Here is a 26,814-nt window from a genome sequence, read left to right on the forward strand (position 1 = left end):
GTAATTTCACTAAGAAAGTTGGATGTTAGAAATCTTCTCCGCTGGTGAGAACAGTGATGTGCAGTAAGCAGCTGCTAGTGAACTTGTGAAGATTTTACCATCAAAGCTCTTCAGGTATGTATTGGACTGCAGTAGACTGGGCATAGTCTGTCACCTGGCCATGAGATCAGAATCTTTAAGTGAGCTTTTGAATTCTGCTTTTCTGTGATTCTGTGATTTCTGGGTCTCTGCTTACTGCAGGGGGTGTCCCTAGTAACGAGGCAGAAACCTATCCTTAAAATAGCACCCTGAAATTGCAGTGTGCTGTGCTCTCCATGTCACGGGTAGAGAAGAAACTGGGTCCATCACAAGGCCAGATGCCAGCTTTTCCTGTGGCTCCTTTTCTCTGCCCTGCTCCCACATACTTTCACTTTCATGGGAGAAGCAGCTGGGTGTATGTAAGAAACTGTATCCCAGTGCAGCTTGGTAAGGACAACTGGGAGGTTAGGAACTAGAGGGTACCTCATTGCTCAGAGTAGTTTTCCATGCAGCCCCTGTGGTCCACAAGTGGTATGAAATTTGTGGTAAGGTTGTGGTAACCAATATCTCTGTTGCAGGTTACATCAGCAAAAAATGTGAGTTTCTCCAGCTATATCAGTAGACAGCTTGTATTAAATTACATACTAGCCTAGTTCATGCTTGAGTGCCAACACCTTTTTCAGACTATAAATGTTATAGAAAAGTATCTCCATTTAGCTCTTTCAAGCTGTTAGTCCATGTTTTCCTGAACAAGACACAACCTGAAATAATTGTCTTCCAGAAATTGAATTTTCAGGTCTGTCTATTGAAGAGTGTAGTGGAAAAGCAGCGGCACGATTGTTTCAGGCTTCCTAAGTCACCATTCAGGGGGAGCTGTGCTCCATGGAGGAAAAAACACAAGATTTGTTATTAATTTTCTTGCTTTCTACAGACAATTTATTCCAGTGTTAAAGTGACTGAAAAGAACATATTTCATGCCTGTATGCCACTGAAATAGCTACCTCAGTACACTGGTGGGGATAATTATAGGAATGATGTCGGCTGGATATGAAGGGCTGAACAGCAGAACCCGTAGCTGGCAGTATATTGAAATACTCTGAGATCCTGCAGGAAGCTGTTTTGCCGGTGATGCTTTCAGCCATCATTTTGACAAGGCCATATAAATGTTTTCAAACAGTACAAAACAAACTTTTAAGATGAGACCTGAGCAAGTGTTACCACCACTACTTAATGTGCTAGATATGTTGATGTACAGTATGTTTTAGTAAAATGGATTTTGTTATGGCCGTTAAAATTTTCTTCCTCAAGTTTTGTTAATGGGTGGTAGACTTTGAAAAGAATGAGACCTATTGTATCTGTAGTTGCCATTCTCTTCTCCCTTTGCAGTTAATAAATCAGGCAGAGCGGTGAGGTAGCAGGCTTCCTGTTGGAGCGCATCATGTTGTCCTCCTATTCGTAAATTAGTTTTTCTCCTACATTGTCAAAGTGCATGGTAAAATTGAGTTACAATGTTACGACTGAAATAAAGCACTCTGAGACTGAAGTGGAGCTCTAGCTCTGTGCAGAGGTTTCCAGTGTGTGCCATTGCATGCCTCTGAGGATCCAGCCTGTTGAATGCGAGGTGTTACTGTTGAGCCTTGGCAGGACCTGTTTCTTTATCAGCTGTATAATATTTTCTGATCAGCTTTCTTTTTTCAGATGCTGGCAATGACCTCTTGTCTTCATGTTTCAAACTGATATTTTCCTGTAGTTTGACCTTCCCTATTGGAGCCAGTTTGTTTTTCATATGTTTGAATAACAAAATCTCAACCCCTTCTGTTAGAGAAGAATGAACAGACACTATTCCTTTGCTGTAAAAATAGATTTTTATTTGAAAATGGAAGCCTGGCAAGGAAATAATTTTAGAACTATGCATGACCTCATTTTGAAAGGCATTGACTTTGATTTCTCAGTTCTAAAATGCACATTAAAAAAAAGTACAGAAGGATTGGTGGGGGTTGTTGTTGAGTGAAGAGAGAAGCACTATATTCATGCTAGAAGACCTTTGCAGCTTGTGACCTTATAGCTACATTAAAATGGCATGCCACTCTATGGGAAGCTGTTGGTGTTGAATTCAGCAGAGAAAACTGAGAAGCAGAGAAGGTTTCTTGAGAGAGGACCTTCTGAACTATCTAGTGCTCACATAGTATATTGAGATTCTACCTTTTTAAATGTCTGTATAAGACTAACAATGCAGTGCTCTTATAGGAGCACAATGAAGGATGCTTTAAGTTCTCTAAGGCATTGTGTTGAGGGAAGTGGCTGACAGTCTCCAAAAGGATGGCAGAAAAGTACTTTTCTTGAGGATTAAGGTTTAGAAAGGGAAGGCCTTGTTCTTGCAGACCTTAATACTAGTTTCATACTGTACTATTTAAGAATTTGTTATATGACAAATTAAAACGGTATATGAAATATGATTTGGTAAGTGTGTGACGCTGGTCTGAGTGCTACTGGATAGGAGTTGAGCCCTGTGATGGACATCATCAACTCTTTTGCTTCCATGATCGGCTTTTATAACGTGCCTTTGAGAATCAGTCCCAAGTAAAAGCTGGGACTAGGCCATGAAGTTCAAAGCATTCAAAACCTCTCTTGAAGCAATTGAAGCAGGCTGTGAGTTGGAGCTGGCTGTACTTTAGGTTTTCAAAGACACATTGGCATAGGGCCTCAGATTTGGAGGAAACCTGATTTGAATTTTTTTTTTTGCTAGTCTCCTGGTACAAAGGCCTTTTTTAGGCAGTGTGACAGGTCTTGCAGATACTCCTATGCTTGCTTCTAATGTAGCTCCACAGCTTAAGAACATCTAACCTATGGTCAACAGAATCAGTCTGATTGCTACACTTAGTCATTATTAATCAGTTTATGACAAAAGTAGTGATTCCACATGATTTTTTTTTGAGGGGAAAAAAATAAGTATTTAAATGCAGTCAACCCATGTCTGTCATACCTAAAGACACAAAAAGGACAGTTTTGCATTAGAAGTCATTCTGTTTTGCAGTGCTGTTTCTCAGTTCATCTGTCTTCAGGAGCTACCTTTTATATCCCACCTAAAATATTCTTTCCTATGCATCCTGAGTCTAGTTAAACTACCTCTCGAGCTCAGCAAGATGCCAGATGCTCCATGTTGTTCCTGAATTATTCGTAAGTAGTTATATAGAAACTTCAGATATGTCACAAGCTGCAAAGGGAGTACAAGATAATACTAAAATGAGGGCTGGAGGAAGGTGAGATGGCAAGGAACACAATAGCTGCTGGTGGACTTTTCCTTCTACCCACCAGTCTTTTCCTATTCCTTCTCTATTTTGTTTCCTCCTTTTGTCTCTCTTATACTTCTGTTTGCAACAACATTGACCTGTTGTACAGGTCACCAAATAAAAGGCAGAGCTGGATGGCTTCATATCTGACATGGGCTGAACACAGAAATTGCTCTGCCTTTATTGCGTCTAACAGGGGTTGGAAACAAGTGCGGGGAAAGAATAATCTCAGTTCAGTTGCACAGTTCTCACTTCAATAATCCTTCAACCCCAATTATTCCGGAGTGTTAATGACTGGGCTGCAGGAACTACAGAATGAAATACCATTAAAACCACTTATATTAACAATCTCCTTAAGTGAGGTGGGAGTGTGCATCACACATCAGCTCTATTGATCTAAGCCAGTCTCAAGCACTCTTTTGATTTGAGATATTGACAATTTTAGTCTAACAGGGGTGGACTATTACTGCTGGAAGTCAGCAGGGTACTGGTGATGATGCAGCCATAGAAGGAGTCTGATATTCACTGATGGGTCCACTATTGATTCAAAATCAAGTTAATAAGTACTGTGTTTTTCAGGCTTTGACAGGGCTTGAAGGCATACTGTAGTATATGAACCACTAGTGAAAAAGGGGAAGGGATAGGTCCTTCCCACTATAGAAGCAGGGTGCTTTGTTACAGCAACAGCGTTAGGAATGGTTTGAATGTTTGGGATAGCATAGACAGAAATCATTAATTCTACAAATGTGTTATGGCAACAGTCAGAGTACCTACTGAGGTTTGGGTTTTGTTTGTTTCCTTTGTGGACAACACTCTTGATTCTTACCTTTTCCTCTTTTCTACTGACAGGCAAGTTCATTACAACAAAGTAACCTCTGCCTTATTAACAGCAGAAGGTTTTTCTCACTGGTATTTTTGTGCAATTACTTTATGGCAATAACACTTGAGATAATAAGCTAGATTACCTCCTGATGAAAGCAAATGTGGTTACATTGGAAGTAAACATAGTTATGCATTCAAGAGATGAATAAGATAGTCACAGCTTTGCAAGAGACCCAAATAACCTTAAAATACAGTTTAACTCTCTGCTATTAAAATCAATAAGTAAAGCATAATAGTAGTAATGTTTAATTGAAATAGAGCACTATTGCTGTTTTGGATGTTTAGAGTTGTGGCCTTTTGATGGGATGAACAATGGGAGAGCTAGGAGGATTTATGCGGAGTTTGGTTTGGGGATTTTTTCTTTTTGCAAACCCACACAGCCTTACCTACTTAACATATCTGGCTACTTTGTGGTAGTTGAGGTCATAAAAAGATTCTACCTAGAAAACAAAAAGAATGCTAATCGGATATAGGGGGAATAATATAAATGCCTGGGGGGAGTGTACCATGTGAAATGAAGATAATGAGAACCTCCTCCCAATAGTGGATAAGGAGTGATCATCTCTTACACATGCAGGAGATCCTTGCAGGTATTCATTAAAGGACAGTCAGTGGAGCTGCACCATCTTTCCTGAATGGAATATTGCCCCCTGAGCTGCTGTCTTACCAATGGATTCTTACCCTTTTGGAAAGATAGGCTATACTCTGCCTGTGAAATAATCCACAACACTTTTTTTCAGTATTAGATTAACTGAGATGTTGATTTGGAGAAATACTTAAGTTTAGGAAAATAACAATAAAATAAAGCAGTAATCTCACCAACATCTAGGCAGCAAGCCTCTGCCTACTAACCCATCTTGTTTTCACTGCCCTGTGCCAGTGTTACTCCCTCCTCATTTTTGTTGGCTGAGCTGTGCAAGTGAGCAATCCTTCCAAGTCAGACAGAACAATCTGGGTTGATTCAAGCTGTGAGACTGGTCTTTGTGTGTTTTGATGGACAGGGATTTGAGGGAGGCAGAAATGCCCAGCACCGGGTGCTAGTGAGCAGCTGGGGTGGGCTGGCAGGAAGGAGATGCCACCTTCCCCTGGCACAGCTGGCAGTGGGAATGCATGTTTATCTCCTTCCTGCGTATCGGCTAGTGACAGATTCAGTTGCTTTCTTCTCTTCCTTCAAAATGAGGAAATTGTAATAACATTGGTTCAAATTTGTCTCCTCTCTCTGAATATCAATCAGAGAATAAATTACACCTTTAATGCTCATGCATAAGTGTATAGATGCTGCATGAACCATGGTAGTACTTCAACCTTGGGTGCTAGCGTTCTACCAAACACTCAGTTTCAGTTCTGGTTCTGCAAGCATCTTAACCTCTGACAGTTGTTTTGGTCACAAATCGCCTTTCTGATGGTGGCAGACAACTAGGTATGTAAAGTCTCACTCTTTACTATAACACATCTATTTGTTTCAGAAGGTATCTTCTAAATTAACACCTAATATATTTCTGTAGATTAACACAGGGCATGCTTGGCTTTTCTGCCACGTTTTTCCCCCTAAGAAAAATATAACTGGCTGTGGGCTGTGTTTTGTTGTACTTTGGGTTTTCTTAAGGACAAAAGCAGTGTGGTGTTGGCTTGCGTTTTTTCTTCCTTTTGACTTAATGCTGCTTAATACCAAGGAGCATTACACAGATCTGTTTTCATGTCCCGTGACAGCATAGATAAGCTTTCTATTTTGAAGATCCTGATGACAGTAAGCTAAAAATCTACACATCTCAAGCTCAGTGTTGAAAACTGCATTTTACATATGAGCCTCCAATATATTGTCATGCTTACAAGTCTAGCAAGCCACACTGAACTGGTCTTCAGCAGCAGCTAGCTTTGAGGTTTTTTGTGATAATTCATCCATTAATAAATATACAGCATTCTTGGACACATACAGGAGTACTCCATATGTAAATCAATCCATAAGCTTCTGGGCTGCAAGCAGATCCAACACACCAAAAAGAAAGCTCAAAGGAGAGGTTGCAATGATGGTTCTGTCATGTGGGATGCAAAGTGCTTTTAGGGGTTTCTTCATGCTGAACTAAGTCACTTATATTTGAACCTGATCCCAGTTTGCTCTAGGTCCCACATCTGACCTCTTCAGGGCAAGCATCAGGATTTATTGTGCTGTAGGGGATTCTTTAATTGATGAGGGATTGTACTGATACACTTAGCAAAGTACCTACTAATAATAAAGAAATGAAAAAGCTTTCTAGCAGAACAGTAATATGCTAACGTGTGGGTTTTTTTTTTTCCTGTAAACTTGTGAAAGAGAACTGTTTGCATATCAAAACAAATGAGACAGCTCAGCTGAAATTCGTTAGGAATGATGCATTCATAAGCTTGAGAAAAACTGAAAAGGAGAAGTCAAAGGATGGAAAATTTTAGTCGTATTGGCGGCTGCTGCTATTCACAACTGTACGAAAATACCAGGGAACTTGGTCTACTTGCTTCATTCTCCTCTTTCTCATTCCCTGCAGGCATGTCTTGAGTACTTAGCGAGGTGGTGGTTGAGAATTCATGGAAGAAAAATAAATGTTTATGCAAAGTGAGGGATGCATACTTGTGCAGCCTTCACCTATGTGCAAGGGATGGGTGTGACAGTGTATAACTGTTTTATCTGCCAACAAATCTTTAAAAAGGTGTGGTTACCACAGCAACTGCCACATAGTTGTGATTTACAGTATGGCATTTCTTGCATGCTCCACAGCACAGAGTCTCTCTCCCTCTGGTTGGAATCTTTTGGGTTAACTGGTGCCTGTTCGGTGCTGCCCCCACTGCAGCTCCCACCTCTCCCTGCAAGGTAACCAGCTGTTTTGGTTCACCGAGTGGAAGAGGTGGTACAGACTGATGGCTGCTTTCATACCTTGCTGCACCTTGGTTTGGCCAAAATGTTGATGACCTTGGGGTTCAAGGGTTCCATCCATGGTGACCCCTGTGATGAATGCAGTGTAAAACAGCAGCCATGGGAAGTTTGACTTTTGATGTAAGAAGAAAGAGAAGCAAGTGCAGAAATCAAAAGAAAGATTAATTACTTACTATTGACTTAAAGCATCCTGTCTTTGTGGCTTTTTCACCTTTTGGCTTTTCTTATTTGCAAGGATAATTTGTGCCTGTGCTGTTAAATGACATAAATATGAAGCTTCTTTGGTAAGGGTGGTGCAAAGGTGTGCTCTGATCTGTCATGCATATGCCTGTTGGGTAGTTGAAGTTTTGGCAGTATGTTACATAAGGGAGCTATTCTGTTGGATAACTAATTCATGAGACCCAGTGAAAGGCCGCTGCTGTAGCAAATAGCTGCTATCCATACTTCTACAGACAGATAAAAATCATGCACAAAAGAGGTCCTGAGGCACTTTCACTTCCTTGGTTTTCATAATGAATTTGAGCCACAGCTTTTGGTTTGGCGTCTTCCTTTCTGTTTTGTACAAAAGCGTTTTTGTCTTGCTAAGGAGAAAAGTAATCTTGATAACTGAGTTTTCAGAAAGGTGCATTTTAATGAAATCATGGAAATACTTTGAGGTAGTGAGATAGCAGGCTGGCTTCTTTATTGTTGTAGCTCAGTAAAACATGAACATTTGAAGGGAAAGATGAGGGCAAGCCTTCTGGAAGACAGGTCTACCTTGCCCAAAGCATAGAGGGGCACCCTTAAATAACTTTGGCTTACCTTGGTAAACAACTGGATTAAGTTACCTCAGACTTCGCTATAGCACTGAAAATGAATAATATTTTCTTTAAAAAAGACCTCGTATCTATTCTAAAATAGGCAAAACCTAAGCATAAAAGAATAAGAAACCCCCAAGAACAGAACTATGGGCAAAGAGTAGACAACTGCCTTATGTTGGATTCAGAAAGATATAAAAGCTCTTACAAATCTCTTATGCCAGTTAGTCCCTTCAGAGACTAAAAGTACAAAATGGTAATTATCACAGTTTTCTCTTGGCTTTCTACTTTAGCTTTTCGCATGAGCAAACAGAAGGGATATGTGCATTAATAAAGCTACATCAAAGGAAAACAACCCAGCTGGAAAATAAAGGACTTTCACAATGCCATGTGAAGGAACGTAGGGAAGTCAGCTTAACAGCACAGATCCTGTTTGACATAGAATTAGCCATCGCTGTTGTAACAGCTAGGGAATATTTGAATGCAGCATCAATGTAATATTGTTAACTACAGCATACATCTCCTGGACCTCCTTGTCTCATTACTGGTTTAAATTTCACATATAGCCTTAATAATTTGACAAGCAGCATGGTAGCAAGAGACTACTAATGTAGTTCAAGTCTGTGAGGACATAAGAAGCTGGGGAGAAATGACACTAATTTTGTGGGGTTTGAAGTTAAAGGAATTCTGCCAGTTTTTGTCAAATCTGCTTGGAAAATGTTTAAGCTTTAAAGAGTATAGTTAGGAAACTGCTGGAGAAAACTCCCACTAAGTTAAAGGGGAGGAAAGCAATTGGCTTTTTACGCATTTTCCACTCCATAAATATACACTTTCATGTTCAAATACTACAAGATATTTATATAACACAATATTATTCATGCCTTATGCAACAGTTATTTTTCATTAACTGCAGGAAGAGAATACAAGGTGAAGGCAACTTTTCAGTACTTTTGGAAGAAAATAAATCTGATTAAGTGTTGTTTGCCTTATGTGAAATCAGTAGCTCCTCTTTCTGCATTTGTTCAACACAGCAAAGCAGTCTGTGAATATGCAGCACAAAAAGGAGTCACAAGCCCAAGAAAGAGGTGATGGTTAAGAACAGAATTAAACCAGTGTTTTCTGTTGACTGTTGTAGCTTGTGCAGCTGAGATGTGAACTGGTATGCAGATCATTTGACCTCGAGCATTGTCAATGGAGTCCAACTAGATTTATGCTGGCAATAGTGGAATTAGTCTTGTTGACTGGTGTCATAGGCACATCCTTTTCCACAGGAATAGGTGATTTACATAAATTGATTGAGTCTTAGACAGTACCTCTTTAAAACAACCAACTAACCCCACCCCCCCACCCCAAACTGGCGACTTGACTTGTGCTTTGTAGTTGGACTTCACAAAACATAATGAAGGAGGGGTGAGGATTTAAAATCTAAAGTAAATATTAATTTCTTCAGGACCGGGGGGGAAAAAGCTCATTAAAATAGCCTGTGGATTTTTGTAATGTTAACAGGCCACATACAACTATTCTTTTGTACTAGTACACAGATAAAATGTAGTGAACCAGTTAGTGTACACTCCTGTGGCCATTTGGAAGAGGACCTGAACACTAATTGTATAAAGAAAATACCTCAACTTTTGTGTAAATTAGATGGCTTGTAAAGCTTGTCTTCATCTGCAAAGGGGAGATATAGGAAAATTTCAGATACACTGAAGCCTAGAGCTGCAAATCTTAAGGGCCACTAGACCTTGTTGTCACAAGGGGGACTAACAATTTCTAACAGCCACATAACAAAACTCATCTCTGTGTCTTTAAAACAAACAAATAACCACACCAAAAACCAAACACCCATGCAAAAACAACCTACCCCAAATTTTCAGCCTGGTTTTATTTTTCTTTATGATATGTATCATGTCCTTGGAGGCTATGACTGTTTTTTCTCCCAAAAGATTATCCTGACAATGCACACTACATTCGTTTCAGTGGAAATACTTCTCCAAATAAATAGACAACCGGGGTAGTATTTCTTGTTTTGATTAGTGGCTTAATTTGTCCTTGAAATACTGATCACAGTGACTGAGAAAGGTGTGGTTTCTACATATAATAATTCCTGCCAATACAAGATGTTCTTTCTGAAGCGTTATATTTTGATGTAAGTCTCACCCATTTGGTTTCTGTGAAAACTGAAACTGTTAACTTTGATTAATGCTGCATAATTTCTTGCTCAAGTCACCTGAGCTGGATGTAGAGGATACAATGCCAAACCCTTTTCCTGCACACCTTTGCTCCACAATAGCGGTATAGAGCAAAGAGCAATAGAAAGATGAACCTGGATTAATTTTGGAAATCACGTGTTTATAGTCAAGACCCTCTGAATGAAACTGATTTGTTGTATCACCTAGGTGCATTCATACTGTCAAACTCCTGTTGGATGACTTGTACACTTATACACTTTTCCCATATTTAGGTAACATTGAATTTGGCCCTCTGAAGCAACAAAAATGCTGACATGCAATGCTAGAAAGTCTGGAAGTTTTTTTCCGTATTCTGAAAGCTAGACATTTTTGTATTTTTCTTTTAAATTTCAACTCTAAATATTTTGGTTGGAAATCATGTTTCTGAGGAAACATTTCAGGATATATGGTATGGGGCCAATTTTTAATCTTACAGATATTAATTAGGTGCTGGGATCTAAATTTCACCAGGACTAAATCTCTATTGGTTTGTCTCATTTCTACTGAACAATCTCATTGCTTTGGTCTGACCCTCAGCCGTTGCCTGTAGGCATAACTACAGAAGTCACCAGAGCTCTGACTTGCCTTGAGAAGCTGAGGTAGTTTGCGCATTTCAAAATCTGACAGCTGCTTGATGCAAAGTCAGTGTGTGGCAAGTCAGTTAATCATTCTGTGCCTCAATTCATCCCTCCATAAAATGCCATGCTTATCTCCCAGGGTATTAGGAAGCTCAGCAGATGTTTATTAAGCATTCCGAGAATCTCTTAACAAAGGAATGTAGCTTTTATGCAACATGGTGCACCTTTGCCTCATACTTGAGATCTTCATGGTACTTAAGAAATATGGAGAAAGACTTTTTACCAAGGCCTGTAGTGACAGTACAAGGGGCAATGATTTTAAAATGAAAGAGGGTAGATTTAGCTTGACAAACGGAAGAACTTCTTTATGATGGTGGTGAAATCCTGGAACAGGTTCCCTACAGAAGCTGTGGATGCCCCATCCCTGGAAGTGTTCAAGGTCAGGCTGCATGGGGCTTTGAGCAACCTGGTCTAGTGAAGATGTTCCTGCACATGGCAGGGGGGTTGGTCTTAGATGATCTTTGAAGTTCCCTTCCAACCCAAACTGTTCTGTGATTTAGTTTCAGGCCCCGCTCTCCAAAACCATTCATACTAGAGCAACTGAATTATGGACTGCCACCACTGGTTAGACATGCAGCCTACTGACATGGATTTCCCTTCTGGGTGCTACTGCATTTTAATCACAAGGCTTGTGATGAGGACAGAGGCACACTCAGCTCAGAGTTATAAGGAGGAGGCAGAGACTAGTGCAGCTCTGTCCTGCCTGTTTGCTCCTGCTCAGTACAAGCTGTAAGGATGTTATTCTGAACAATAACTAGAGTTTTCTAGAGAACTTTGCCTTGCTTTTCCAAGGCAACTCCTTATAATACAACTGCTGGTATAAAATGCTTTGTACCTGTATTGATTCAGCAGTCTTTTTGCTCAGTTTAGAGCTTTTCCCCAGCTGTACCTTGCAGATCTGTTTCACAGCCTGAAATTGTCTTGGTACTACTCCAGTGACTTCATTTGATGTGACGTTTTTTGTGCTCAGAGGACCTGAGACAGCTACGCATAGCTTTGAAAGACAGGAAGCAAGAAAGTGATATAATAGGCTGTTGTTAATATCAGTTGTCAAATGAGTTGGAGATGACATATCTGGCAGTCCTGGATTAATTTTTTTCTTGCACATTTAGCTTGGAGGCAAAGAAGGATTCCTGTGTAATTGGAATTACAAGGTTTTGTAGCTCAGTTTTGATGTGGCATGTACTTGTACTTTCTTGTATTTGACAGATATGTGTCACAGAGAACCTAAGCCAGGTTCATATTCTTTGAAATCAGGTTAAATCAGGAGTAAATCAGTCCTGTTTTCCCTTTCTCCTAGAATACTTAATCTGCCATTTTGTACTGGGAGTTGGTAAATTTTTTTCCATCTCTGGGATGTCTTGCTGAAACATTTGCCTGTATCTAGCTATTTCAGTCCCAAACCCTATGCCTCCTTCTCAGAATCAGAATGTGTTGCTTTAGTATATACTTGATTTGTCAATTATTTCCTTCACAGCTGCTAGCAAAATATCTGCCAGGTCACCAAACATAAGTACTGAGTAACTGTGTTCCTTACCTTCTGCTGAAGTGTTAGTGCAGCTGTGGGTTTCAGATGTGTAATCAGAACCTGCAAGTTTGTGAGCACAGTTGTTAAGGGGAGAAATGTCATTTGGGTGGGAACCTGCTTTAATAAAAATACTTCCATATTTTTTCCTAATTAATACCAATATTTTGAATAAATAAAAACCATAAATTAATGCTGTTGTCTGTGTTTAGACAGCAGAATAATTAAATGGATTTCATTAAAAGGTGTATATTAAGTGTTTTCTATAGCTGGCTTTAGATGCTCGGTTTTCCTATGTGAGGGAAAGGACTATATTCTGTCACATTTCTATGAAGGAAAACCAGAACAAATTGTTTCATTAAGGAGATGTTCTTTTTAAAAGCATTATTAGAAATACTGAATAAAATTTGAGTGATAAGAAATCTGTATAGATAAATAAATAACTTCAAGAACACTTAACTTTTTTTGGAGTATCCTATAAGGCTATTGCCTCTTGTGAAAATATGTGAACTGTTCCATTCATTTGATCAGTCTATGCTATATAGCATAAGATACTCTCGTAAGACTGGGTGGCCACCTTCAGAAATTATCTTCAGTTTGGGTGTAAGTTCATCACCCAGCTCCAGGTGCTGGACTGTCTGCTCTGTGTGGGCTTGCTAGCTGGGACCTCTCCCTGCCTGAGCAGCATTAACTGTCTGTTCCTTACAGAAGTCACTAAAGAAGGATCATCTCTCTTACTGAGCAATCTGGTAGATCAGGATGCAATCCCAGGGCACACAAATCTCTGGCTCGGGTCTGTCTTTTGCCCAGATAAATTTCTTTCTACAATTTGCCTACTTAGTATCTCCTACCCAGTGTTTGCCCTTTTTGCATGTGTGCTTAAGTGTCTTTGTAATGGCAGATGGATAACTAGTGATCAATTGAGATATTAAAACATGCTTCCTCTTATTCAATAAATATCCAAATGTGTTCATGTGAGGAACACTTCCAATGAAAAACTGTGAGACCCTGTGAAGAAATAATTTGAAAGTCATCTGAATCAAACTGATTTTTTTTTAAGCTCAGCACTGCTACACAGTCCACCTTGGTCCAGCCTCCCTTTGTCTCTTCCTTTCCTTTGCAGCACCAGTTGCTATCACCTCATCTTCACACAGCAGCTCCCAGGCTTTGCCTTCCTTACAACTGCAAAACTGTGAGCCTCTGTCACCTGGTCCCCCCTCTGCACGATACCAGACATCCACTTCTCAAACCTTTTCTTTCGCTACAGTTTGGCTGTCTCAAATGCTTAAAAAAATTGCTGCTGTCTAGCTCTAGCCCTGCATGATCTGTCACCTGCTATTACTTGTTCAGCACAGAAGTATTACGTGGACTTAAACTTTTCCCTGTGCATATGCGGCATTGTTGTGTAGTAGGGCACAGCATATGTAGGGGGTGCAGGACACACCTGTATTAGCCTCAGGGAGTGACTAAGTTGGCAGGGATCTCTGGAAATAACCTCCTGCCCCTGCAGCCAGTGTTGCACCAGTCTGCCTTGGGGCAGTGCTGATGCTCTGAAAAGCCAGAGGTGCAAACTTTCATTTCCTCAAGAAAAATGACTCTTGTGCCTGGGACTTTGACTGCTTCACTTCAACTACTTGTCCACTGAATCAAAAAGGGCGTTATCTTTTCCTGCTTCAGCTGCACTTCTTTTCACGGCTTGCTTTGGTTGTGTGCTTAGGGTGTGTGTATACAACTGACCGTTCTAGATGTGGCCATAGGAGAAAAAACTGATTAATGGGTTCCAGAGGCAAAGGCTCAAAGTAGAGACCCATGTGGTCAGCATGTCTAAGATTTGGGCAGTTCTGAGTAAAATGTTCAAAGCAATAATAAGGTACTCCAAACTAGGCATTGACTGAGAAGTATTGCGAAGTACCTAAAGGCAATTTTTGGGTACCTAGGCCCACAGTGGGCTACTTTGATAAAAGCTGGGAAAGTTCTACCTTCTGGAATACCCAGAGGTGAATGGATTTCTTTAAGCTGTAACCTAAACTAAACCTGAATTTGGGACCGCTCTTACGTTATTTGGGATAAACTTAATCCATTTTCAGGCTTTGTATGGCCTTGACTTAAGGGCTCCTCACAGCAGTGATTAGTGCGTGAGCTGGAGCAGAATGGGAAACAGGCTCCTGGATCTTTGCTAATAAAATAAAACATTGGATCTGTTCCTCTAAGTGAATTACTTGTCCCTAATCTCTCCAACAAACTGTCTTTAATAAGTTTTTTTCTGTCATTCACACTTCTTCTGAGTCACAGTGTTACAGGCAAGTTATCCAAAAATTAAAAACCACCACTATGTTGTGGAATGTAATGTGAATCTTTGAAATTTGGTTGGGCATTTAAATTTTGAGATTAAACCTAGCAATCAAGCAGATGAGAGACTATCATAAGTGACATAAAAAGCACCATTTCTGTGTGTTTCTGAAACCTGAGAATGCATTTATCCTGTGGGAACTTTCATGTATTAGCTCTTGACTTCAGGTAAAGATGTAGAGGGTAGAAATATTTATCTCAGCCATCCATCAATGCCTACTTAAGGTATTCAGAAGGATGGTTATAAATAACACCTTATCTCCTTGTTATGTATGTATCAAAGGTTTCTAAAAAGAGGATCTGTTCCAGGTGGTACATTCCCTTTAAGTGATTTTTTTTTTAAAGGAAGCTGAGTGTTGCTGATATGTTGAGCTAAGGAAAGGGATCCTTCCTATAATTGTAAAAAAGCACTTTGCAAAGTTGCACTGAAATGACAAAAATTGCATAGGTGCTCACCTGCACAAGGTAGCCCTGTTGGGGCCAGTAGGAGCGCCTTCCCTCTGGAGAAACTGGGCTAAGCTGGAGCAAGGCATATAGTAGTATAATGCCCCTGCATTTGTAAAATCCTCACACCATCCTCTGGAAAGTGTGCATGGCTCATTTTAAAGACTGTGTTGTGAAAGTTTTGATATTTCTTTTCCCCACTGTTTTTCCAGGAGCTGCCTTCTGGCCTAAAGGACTATTTGTGACATTTCATTTCTTGCTTCCAAGTTTGTTTTCATTTTCCAAGAAAACTGCTACAGAAAATGAAGGGCTAGAACCAATGAAGGTGAAGTCTGGGGTGCTGAAGCAGGAACAAGATCAGCACCAAGTGTAGCTGAACTCGGGTGCTCAAACTTATAAGCAGAGATGATGAGATGAGTGAGGTTCTGAGAGCATACTGAAGAGTTATGCAAGGTCAATACACCACCTTACCATGGTTACAAATTTGTAGAGATTTGAAGTGGGTCTGAATCATACTCCAAGACACATCTCTGCTGATGTGAAGCACCTGCCTGAAAAGCCCTCCTAATGGCTTGCAGCTCATTCCTCTTTTGCATCCCCTCCAAAATGTTAGTGGAAAAAGTCCTTTCTCAGAATCTACTCAGAAGTTAGAGTGGTATTAACCATCCTTGGGTAGAAAACAGTAACTTGATTCAATCGTACAGTAAATAACTGTGGAATAAGCTGGAGAAAGAAAACAAAACAAAAGGCAGAATCTGGTCTTCTGCAAACTCAAAAGAAAGCTTCAGCCATGGGTCCACACTGGTATACTTATTTCTGTCCTCTCCATATCACTAAAATTGTTTTCCTGTATGTTTCCTTAAGTTCTTAGGCTCAGAGCAGCTTGGTAGGTTTAGGATGGGTAGTTCTAAACTGTTTGGGAGCAGGCGAACAGAATTCAAACTGTTTTCCTAGGGGTGGGGCTGGAAATTGAATCTGAAGATTTTATTTCTTGAATGTGCATACAGAATTCTGTGCTATTTTATTAACGTGGCTGTGACAATCATAATTTGTTAAGCATTTTTTGGAATGTGGTTGATGGCAAGAAAAACTGATCCTGTTAGTATACAGTAGTACCAATTTGAGTATGTTTTATTGGATTAAATTGTCAGAGATATGGCACAGAAATGCTGAGCCTTAATTAGATTTAGGTATGGCTGAGCACGGAGCTGCTTCAGTATTGTGGTTACCCTTTTGCATCTGTGCAGACATAAAACTTCAAAGAGTCTAAGAAAATTTACCTTCAACACCAACTGAGCAGGTGTCTTCAGAACTGCAGGGTTGGAGGCAGTGCCTGAAGCCACTTTGGTTTTTTAGACCAAATCAAAAGCAATTTCTCCAAACTCTTTTCTCCTTTGTGGATAAAAAAAATATTCTTTTTTCTGCTTGAATTAGTAAGATGTGTGGATGCTCTGCATGCATAAATGTTGGGCAGTTTTGTTAAATTTAAATGTTTCAATGCTGTTGCACATTATTTTAAAACTTCTGTTGCAATGTCTTCTCTGAACAGGTAGTCTGGAGAAGTCATGATTTAACATAAAAAAAATTGAGAGATAAGAAAACACATAGTTATTCTTAAGAAATTCCTTTGTTTGCAGTTATTTCAAGCTTGCCATTCCCATATCTTTCCTTTGGGAAAAACAAGCTCCCAGTGTACAAAACACATTCTGTTAATGCTTCTTCTGAAATGGGTTTGCTTTTGTACCAGCTACTACTGGGGCTTCGCTGGTTCTGAGCTGGTCTTTGTCTTTGAAGAAAAAAAAATGTTGAATGAGGACATGGGCCCAAGAACAGCAAAATAAAAGGTGAACTCAGGGCATGCAAAAGGAAAGGGATGGAAACTGTTGGCTCGATTTTGGTGAAGAATTTTTCGAAGTTGCCTGTAATTGCTCACTGTCTCCTTCAAGCGCTCACAGCAGTTTGCTTCCCGGCTGTCCCATCTCTGTTCCTGTGCTTCAACATGCACAGCTTATTTCTTTTCAAAACAATTTGGAAATCTTGGGAGTTTGGGTGTTCCTTTACATACAATTGCTCTTTCAAGCTGGGTTAACCAAAAAGAACTCAAATCAACAACGATGATACAATTTAAGGGGCTTTGTCTAATATCGTGAGCTGGTGGCAAGGCTCCTGGCCCTAAGTTTTTGGACAATTATTGTCCAAAGACATACTGTGGCCTCTCAGACATGTTTATCCCATCTAGCAGTGCCAGTCCATGAAACACGAGCTTTCATGGTCTTCCCTCAATTACACGCTTCAAAATCTAGCACCTTCAGAGGGCTTGTGAGTAAATAATTGAAGTGCATTAACCTTTGTAAATCTGTTTTGGAAATTCAGTGAAACTACTGAAATGTTTCTGACACCTTCTAGAGCTCATCAGTTTGGTGACAATGTTGCTATAGTACTTATCAAGACAAGTTTTTCATGTCATTAGTGTCTTAGTCTTTTAAAACTCACCTTATTCCACAACAGAGGCCAGGATCCTGAATGGGCTTTTTCGTAGTACCTGAGACACTGGCAAAATTCCTAAGCATTTCTGAGCATACAAAATGCAGTAATATCCATAGATGGCATTAGCTCCATTCTGTTGTGACACCAGGCAGTATCTGGTGTCTTATTTAAGTACACTGGAGGAAAAAGATCATTACTTCCATTTGCTTCCATCTGTTCATTGTAAACTCCAAATGGAAGATCTTTTCATGCACAAAATCTCTTCTGCCAGGCATCAGTCAGTGAGGATTTAGTACAAATAAATAAATGCTAATAATGCTAACACATTCTGCAATGGTCTTGGATTTGCTTTGCAGATTTGTAGCTGACAATCTTTTGTAGATCTTGTAAAAAACCCAATATTTCATTAAAATGTCTTACTATTCTTTTTCTACCTGTGAGTGCTTTGTTTCCTTTACTGTTGACTTAACTACATGTCTTCAGAATAAGAATAAAAGTGGAATTGAAATAATGTTCTCAGGCATGCTACCACTGCAAACCATACATCTAAGCAAGATCTTCTCTTTTGGTTAAATGTGAGTTTTCTGTGCTGCCACATTGGTGGGAAAAGCGTTCTTCAAATAAAAACATACACATCTCTGTTATTGCAACAATTTAATTTGGCAGCTGGCTGTCAGGGCTAGCTTAATTTTCAGCTGCTACATAAGATAGACTTTTAGCATTTCTTAAGGATGCATTAAAAACTCAGTAAGCTTTTTAAGCAGGGAAAACATTCTTAAACAGTATCTTGAGTTGAATCCAATGTCCTTGGCTGGAAAGAGAGGAAAAGAGATCTCTCAAGTTGTCACTAAAATGAGAGCTTGTCTGTTTTTGATGAATGAACAGCAAGGATGAGAAGGAAGAGCAGAAAGCTGAAAGGAACCTCTGAGGTTACTGAGACATTGCAGACTCGGTACAAGGCTTGTATTGGCTCAGACTTTACTCCCTGGCACCAAAGATCGTCCATTCCAGTAGCACTTTGTTTCTCACAGCAGGATGAGGAAGTGGAACAACTTTTTCTGCAGTGCATGCATGGGTCAAGGCCACCAGTAAATCTGGGGCCTGCTTTCACAGGGCAACACAGGGGTGGATTGGGCTGAAAAGGAAGGCAAGTACATGACTGAAGCTCTTGGGTCTCAGTGTCTGTCTCTGCATGTGTAACAACCCTACATCTTGATAACATCTGCATCTGTGATCTTGCTCAAATCCAGGTTTGTCTTAAAAACTACCACAAGGTTGTGCACACAGACTGCTACTATTTCACTCAGCCTGCGAGGCAGAGGCTCTCTACAGCTGCACATCGACTCTGCACATGTGTTCTCTGTACTTCTGCTATGGAGTTTCTTGAGATTGTTTGGTGAAATGGGACACGCAGGGCTGTGTTTTAAGACAAACCCATTAATAATCTACCAACCGGTTTATTAAAGCCTAAACAAAACACTGGGTGCCATTTAGACTTAGAGTAGTGTGGGTTGGAAGTGACCTTTAAAGGTCAGCTGGTCCAACCCCACCCTTAATGAGCAGGGACATCTTCAGTTAGATCAGGTTGCTCAGAGCCCTGTCCAACCTGACCTTGAATGTTTTCAGGGATGGGGAATCTACCACATCTTTGGGCAACCTGTTCCAGTGCTTCATAACCATCATTGTAAAGACTTTCTTCCTTACATCATGTGGTCTGAATTTACCCTTTTTTAGTTTAAAACCATTATCCCTTGCTCCTGTCACAACAGACCTCACTAAAAAAGTATGTCCCCATCTTTCCTATAACCCCCTTTTAAGTATTGAAAGGCTGTGATATGGTGTTCCCAGAGCCTTCTCTTCTTCGGGCTGAACAACCACAACTCCCTCAGCCTGTCTTCATAGGAGAGGTGCTCCAGCCCTCTGGTCATTTTAGTGGCCCTTCTCCAGACCTGCGTCAACAATCTGTGTCTTTCCTGTGGTGAGATTTCTCTGATCCCATGTTAACTATGCACATTTTTCACTGTTTTCATGGTTAATTTAGACATATGGGACTAAAGTGACCTCCTATCTACTATAATCAAATTTGTTTCAAACTCCCATACAGACACTTAATACTGGTCTTATTTGGAAAGTGGAACTTGCCTTAAGTGATTGTAAAATGTTCCCTGTTTTAGTGATGTTGAACACTGAAGCATATCACTGAGGGGTGGGAAAATAATTCCACTGTGGCTAAACTTCTGTGTTTCTGAAAATGGAATTCTACTTATCTGAAGAAAACTAGAAAAGGGAAACCTGTAGTTGGGGGGCGGAGAGAGGAAAGAAGAAGGCAGAAAACCAGCTGCTTGGGTAGCTGATGTGTTAAAAATAGCCTCAGCTAAGACAGGTTAGGGTATAAGGATACAGCCATGTATCATGAAAGGTAGAGGAAGTGTCGTAAGGTGTCATATGTGTTCACAGTTTATTAGCTGATTTATTCTTGGTGCTTATTGGGGATTTCCTCAAGAAAAGGCTTTGTCTCAAGGTATGATCATGTAGCAGTAACCAGTACAATAATAAGCCCATTGAGCAATCATAAATTATGTGCGTGAAGGGAAGGGAGCTTCTTTAAGAGGCGATTTCTTAAACAAAATACCGAAATAAGAGACAACTGATTGAATTTAGCTGACTTATGTCACCATAGCAACCACACATGATGGATCCACACTGGAAATATGGTTTTTTCAGGTATTAAAATTCTGTTTCTTTAGGGAGAAAAAACCATGGCAGATCCAGTAGAATCTTGCATTTGAAGGAAGAACTAGGGTTTTTTAAAATGTTGTGATGGGGAGAAAAATGTGGATGCTTTGTGCACTGCATTGGCAGAATTTCCTATGTGGCTGTATGTTATTTTTAGCAGGAGTATAGGGAAAGCAAAACAATTGCACACTGTCTAACCAGAAAAAAACCAAAAGGTCTTGAAAGTTATTGCTATTTTATTTATTTATTTTTAACCTTTTACACTTAAGGGTCATGGACATAAAACGGATCAATTAGGTTGAATTCTTTCTGCTGACTTACTGTCTTTTCTTCTGTTGAGCCAAAAAGCTACAGCTAAGCTGTTCTTTTTATGATGTGATAAATAAATGAAATAAAAGTTTTGCTGATATTTAAAAGGTGCCAACTGCTATAGTGAACTGTGGAAGTATCAACAGTCAGAAAATGATTCTTTACCAATCAAGTGAAAGTGTTTTACCCAATTTGACATCTTCAGTTGAGGAAACTGCCCCCAAAATCAGGTAATAATACACTGTGTCCTGAGATCAGTATGAGACTATTTCACACGCCCGTTTATTGCCTATTTTTGTATGAAAAATGCAGTCTCCCTGCTGGCAGCAAACTGTGGCTTCTTACAGTATTTTAGTAAGTTTGGTCAAGAATAGGAAAAAATATTTTAATACACAGTAATAACCACTCTTAATCAGCTGTATTTGTCTTCTAGAGAGCAAGCCTTTAACAATTGCTTTTGGAAAGAAGAATTAATCCTTTATAGCTAAGAGATATTTGTATGTATGTTGTACTATAGTCAGAGAGGAAAAATGTTCTTTTTTTTTCTAAGCTGGTTGTCACTAAGCTTTCTGAGCAGCATTTATGAAGAACAAAGTGAGAGAATAGCTGTATAGCGAAGGCAGGGAAAAAGCTGTTCAGAAGACCAGAGTGGAGCTTGCAGGTGTGCTGCAGGCTCCCCTGGGGATGCACAAACTTATTGCTAGCACTGAGGAAGACAGAGCGGTGCTGCGGGCAGGGGGAAAGCATGGCTCTGCTACTGTAACACTAAACCTTTCACTAACAAGCTTTGCCTCACAGCAATGTCATGCTGATGTTCTCCTTCTGCAGTAAGTTTGGTGATCCTGGAGGTGCAGGGGGAAGCTCTGCTTTATGGCACACAGTGCAGCCCATGTCTGTGTGACTGTGGGCATGGTGTTAAGCAGATCAGCCAAGACAGCTGCTGATTCTCATTTGGAATTAGAAGTGCTCTGCCCTTTTGGGAAATGGACCATCATAGAGACAGCTAGGGGTCAAGTCCAGGCATGTCTGAAAATGCTGTCTATTTCCTTTAGCATCTTCATTAATAAAACATTAATACTAGTAAGAGGCTTCGTCAGTGGGTCAGAGAGAAAAGGCAATCCCTGAAGCTTTGTATCTTCTTTCAAAATGCTGCCTCTGAGTGATGGATTAGCTGCTGAACAGCTGTCAGTGCTACCTAGCAGTGAGCTGATGATACTACTTTCCCACAATTAACTGAAGTGTTGCAGCAAGGCTGACCTGGCTAATTAGCATGAAATAGCATTCAAATTACCTAAAGTATATTAGCGCTCTCTTTATTGTTTTTAATTTGCTGACAGAAGAATCACTGAAAACACAGATCTTGGTCTTAAAGATAGTTTAAAGAACGTGATTATTCTGGAGTTGTGAGTTGCAGCTACCTTTGGCCAGCTGCAGCTCTGGTAGCCATACTGAGTTGAAGCTGGCCTATTTTTGCTTCCCTGAAGGTGTGACGTCAAGTGTTATTAATAGCCAAATTGTCTAACATCTTATAAAAGCTGTGTATTTCCTTGGATTTCTTTCTTTTGTACCGATTTTCTACAGAGGAGGCTATGGGATAGTTCTTGGGGGTGCAAATGTGGAGAAAACAGCAGATGGGAGGGGAGGAGAAAGTGATGTATCAATATAGCCCCTAACACTTGTGACTTTAAGCTTTTAACTGTTCCTGGAATAGTGTAACGGGCTTTTTTTGGTTGTTGTTGAGGTTTGAGGACTGCAGTGACTATGCTGTGTGCTAGATATGATGGCTCGCATTATTTTCAATAACTGGAGATACGCGTGGGGAGGAATATTCCTTTCCCTCATCTAATTGCTACATGCATGCACCTCTAACTACATAGTGCTAATCACCAGGATGTTTCTTCCATGCAAAACATGGTATCAAGAAGATTATTTTGTGCTAATTGCTTAAATGATGTTAGTCATTGTTGATAGTACACTGGCACCTATGACACGACGTGAGAGACACCCTGTGAGCAAATACTCATGTGCAATTTCTCACTCTCATCCATTTGTGTGGATTCTGCTGTGAATTTCTGACAACTTGTGTTTTCACTCACAAAACAAAAAACACAGGGGACATTATCATTTAATAAATGCATTACATAAGATGTGTGAATCAAAAAGAAATTTTAGCAAGAAGAGTGATGTTGCTAAATGGGAAGAGGTAGCTGTTTTGCAAGAGAAGATGGGGAGGGGGATTACTTTTGATTGTAGCTTTTCCATTGCATCCTTAAAGTCTTCTAGCTACTTTCCAAACTGCTTCACCAAAATGATCAATGCAGTTAATTGCTAACTGCCTATAAATCCCTAATGTTTAACTGGATCGATACTTTCCCATTTACTATCGGTTTTCACATTGTACTGAACACCATGATACCAATCTGTAAAGAACCTCTAAAAAGAGCAAATGCCAGTAGGAGAAAACAACAGTGTAATATGTGAGTGCTCTGTGACACAGCTTTGCTAATTGCTGTATGTCATTCTTGGGGAAAAAAAAAGCTATTGGACCCTTTGGGCTTTCCAGTGGTCCCTCAGCCATCCCCTATTCATTCTTAATCTACAGTAGCAGAGATTTTGCCCACTGACTCTTTTCCTGTGTCTGTAAAAACCACAAACATTTTTTTTTCTCTTGTCTTGCTTGCTTCCTTGCTTTTCAGTAATGGCCTTTACCCCAGATATAAAAACATAAGTGGAAATGGGAGAATTACTTTTTTCTACAAGTATCTTCAATAATATCTTAGGTCAATATTAATATATTACAGGGTGATACTGTATTAATATTGAATTTTGTAATATACCTTAACACTGGTTCCAGTGAATCTCATCTTGAATTTCCAGGAGACTTGAGTCATGTTGCTAAGAAATACTTATTTTTAAGTAGCAGAGCTGATACTTTTTTGCAGTATTTCTTTCTAATCGTCAATTGGGCAAATAATTTTAAATCATTTTTAAAACCCCCCAAAAACAACAAACCCATAACATTATCTCATGCATAAATGAAGCTGGCCTAGAAGGCTTCAAAAATATTTTTCATTAGTGAAATAATTTTCATGTGTCCACACAATTGATTTGATGCCTTTCCTTCTTCAAGGGAGATAGTTTAATCTGCTGTCTATTTCTCATTTGGTGTTGGGGTTATGGCTTTTTTTGCTTTTGTTCTTTTATAAAATTCATCATGCAGAATAATAAAGATGCCCAGAAGAAAAGCTTTTGTCTCTGCTTTTTCTTCCTCATTTTGGCTGGACTAATCACTGCATGTATAAGGGTGATATATGTTTGCTGTCAGGCTTTGAATAATGAAATAATCTAGAAAAGAGCGTTTTCTTAAAATACAGCTTTTGTAACAGCAACAGAAAGGTCTATCCTGAACAGTAAACAGCACTTAGGTCGTTAGCACAATGATAGTGACCATGGCAATGTATAATCAACACATTTGAGCTCCAAAGTTGGATTTTTCAAAGCTGGCTGCTGATCACTTTCCTTTGAAATGTCCCCTTGAGATGCCCACGTGTCATAGCTGGGTGGCTGTGAGTGTGAGGAGTGTGCAGGAGCCTCGCAGGCACAGGGGTTTCTCTTCTCTGCCTTACAGCAAACACTGGAAAGGCTTTGACTGCTATGTGATTTTATTCCCCACCCCTCACCCCCAACCTTTTGGCTTCATGACCTTACACCTACCTTGTAGAAAATCAGAATGGAAGGACAGATTATGCAGTGGCAGTGTATGAATGTTGTTTTATTTGTACCTGTTGCAGCTATTGCTTAACGCCTACAAAGCATGTTGCTGTTAGGGAAGCAAGAACCACAACTCTCTGGATGTTCTTTTGAACATTCCTCATTGGGGATTCTGGACACAAGTTGTTTTTTTTTTCCAAGCACTGCTGTGCTATAACTGATGCAAGATATCTCGTATTGTGGTGCTCACTATGGTGCTCAACACCATGCATTTATAAGACTCACAAAAGGCTGGTTAGCAAACACACAGCAAAGCTTTCCTGCTCGTTGCAAGGGCTGCCTGCCCTCTGCCTGCTCTGTGTGTGCATTAGGCTGCAAAGCTTTGCTGGGCAGCACCCCAGGCCCTCCTTGTGGCTCCGTCTAAAGGAGCGCTGGATCAGGACGCCAGGGATGGCACAGAGCCCTGGTAGCTGCCATCAGTTCCATGGTGGGAAGGTCCTGCTAGCCTGCAACACAGCTGTCCAGCACAAGCAAAGCATGTAATCTTAACTCTTGTCTCAAATGGTACTCAGCATCCCTGCTACACTCTCCATTTTGTGACAGGCTTCTTTTACTAGTCTGCAAGTGCACCGCAGCCAATTTTAGCCAGGCTTTATGATGGGTGGTGAGAAGCCGCCATCTGTGATGGTTCCTGCTTGGTTCAGGTGGGCCCAAGGTGGGCTGCTCTTTGTGCCTTCATCAGAGGGCTCTGCACGTAGATGCTCTTAGCAGCGCAGCTGTGAGACCAGGCAGCAACTGCCCAGCTTAAGCAGTTTCCTCTGCAGATGTCTCTTTCTTGGCTACAGCAAGTTGCTTGAAAGGAGCAAAGGCCATGAACTTTGTTGCCAAAACAAGAGACAATAAAAAAAAGAAAATCTGCCTTTTTTTTTGCTCTCCAATGCTATGGTTAGAGTGATTGGATAGAAATTATTTTGGAAACCTCACTGCAGTGTAGTTCAGCTGCATCAGTGGAAAGGCACTGGTTCTCAGTGAAGGAGTAAGCATCTGTGGAAACACCCCCTGGAAAGGTGGCTGCTTCCTGCCACCACAGAACCTCACACCAGCTGCACCAGGCTGCAAATAACCCACTGAGTTGGTTAAAGGGAGGTGTGCACCTTGCATCTCCCCTCCTCAAGCAATACTAACAGTACCTAAAATGTAGTTTCCACATTCCCAGGGATTAGGCAGTAAAATGAGAGCTGCTTTTGGGTAGTGACACAGCATTTCTGACCTCTTCAAGAATGTTTTTGTGAAATGTTAAATTTCCAAGTCTCTTTCTCTGCATGTCATATTTCTCCACCCACTCTCCCTTGCTTAGAGGTGTTTAAAAATACTTGGAATGGAAACATATATGAAAAATATTTAATCACAGAAAAAGCCCTGTGTGGAGTGTTCTCTTTAGCAAAAAGTCTATATAATCTGCATGTGAGCAACTCATCCAAAAATGTTTTATAACCCTAAGAACAACATTGACAGCCTTCTGTGGACCAACACAGCATAATCTTTGCCACTTACACCATCTCTTGGAGTACAGAGACAAACATCACTGTGCCTGATGCTAAGTTCCGGTAGATGTAGGTTTTAATGGCAATCAGCATGCAGCTGTTTTCACAATTGTTTAAAAATCATATTCAGTATCTAAAAAAGCTGGAGCTGGAATTGGTGTGATGCAATTTAGAATTCATAGCAACAGTGGTATACTAATTATAATTTTGCCACAAGCAATTGTCAGAGTCATAAAACTGCCAGCCTCTTTGGTGGTGGGCAGCTTTCTATTTCACAGACATCTGGCAGAATCAGCAGAGGACGATTAGCTTGCCAGACTACCGGCTGTGCGCAAGAACAAAAAAAAAAATAAAAAAATCCCAGTGTTGAGGTGGGCTGGAGAAACCAGTGAATTCTGCAACAGAGATGGTGGGCTTAAGCATTGCAAAATGGAATATCATTTGGCATTTAATATATGGCTGAAAATGTGTCATGTTGTTCTTACAAAGCTTACTGTTGCTCTCAAGCTATTCTGTACGCTTCAGAACACAGAGTTCTCATATTTTTATACCTAAAGAATACCTGAGGTGCTTTTGTAGCAGGGAGGTAAGCTAGTTTTGCCCTGAGTTTCACTTATCGGAGGGCACGCTGTTGAACTGTTTTAGGAAAAGACTGAAGGCCAATACATAACTTCCAATTTCATGCATCCCAGAGATGGAGGGATATCTCTGATAAGTCATACTTACCTGAAGTCAATTGAACGTTTTCCAATGACACATTGCCACTGTGAAATGCCATTTTGAAACAGGCATAACGTGAGACCATTGTTCTTTCATTGCAGACCTTGCCAGCCCGATTTCAGTATGTCGTTTCAATAACATGGCAAATTTTAGTTCAACTCTATATAAAATCACAAAATGGTTTGGGTTGGAAGAGACCTTAAAGATCACCTAGTTCCAACCCCCAGCCAT

Source organism: Falco naumanni, chromosome 3 (assembly GCF_017639655.2).
Source record: "Falco naumanni isolate bFalNau1 chromosome 3, bFalNau1.pat, whole genome shotgun sequence".
NCBI lineage: Eukaryota > Metazoa > Chordata > Aves > Falconiformes > Falconidae > Falco > Falco naumanni.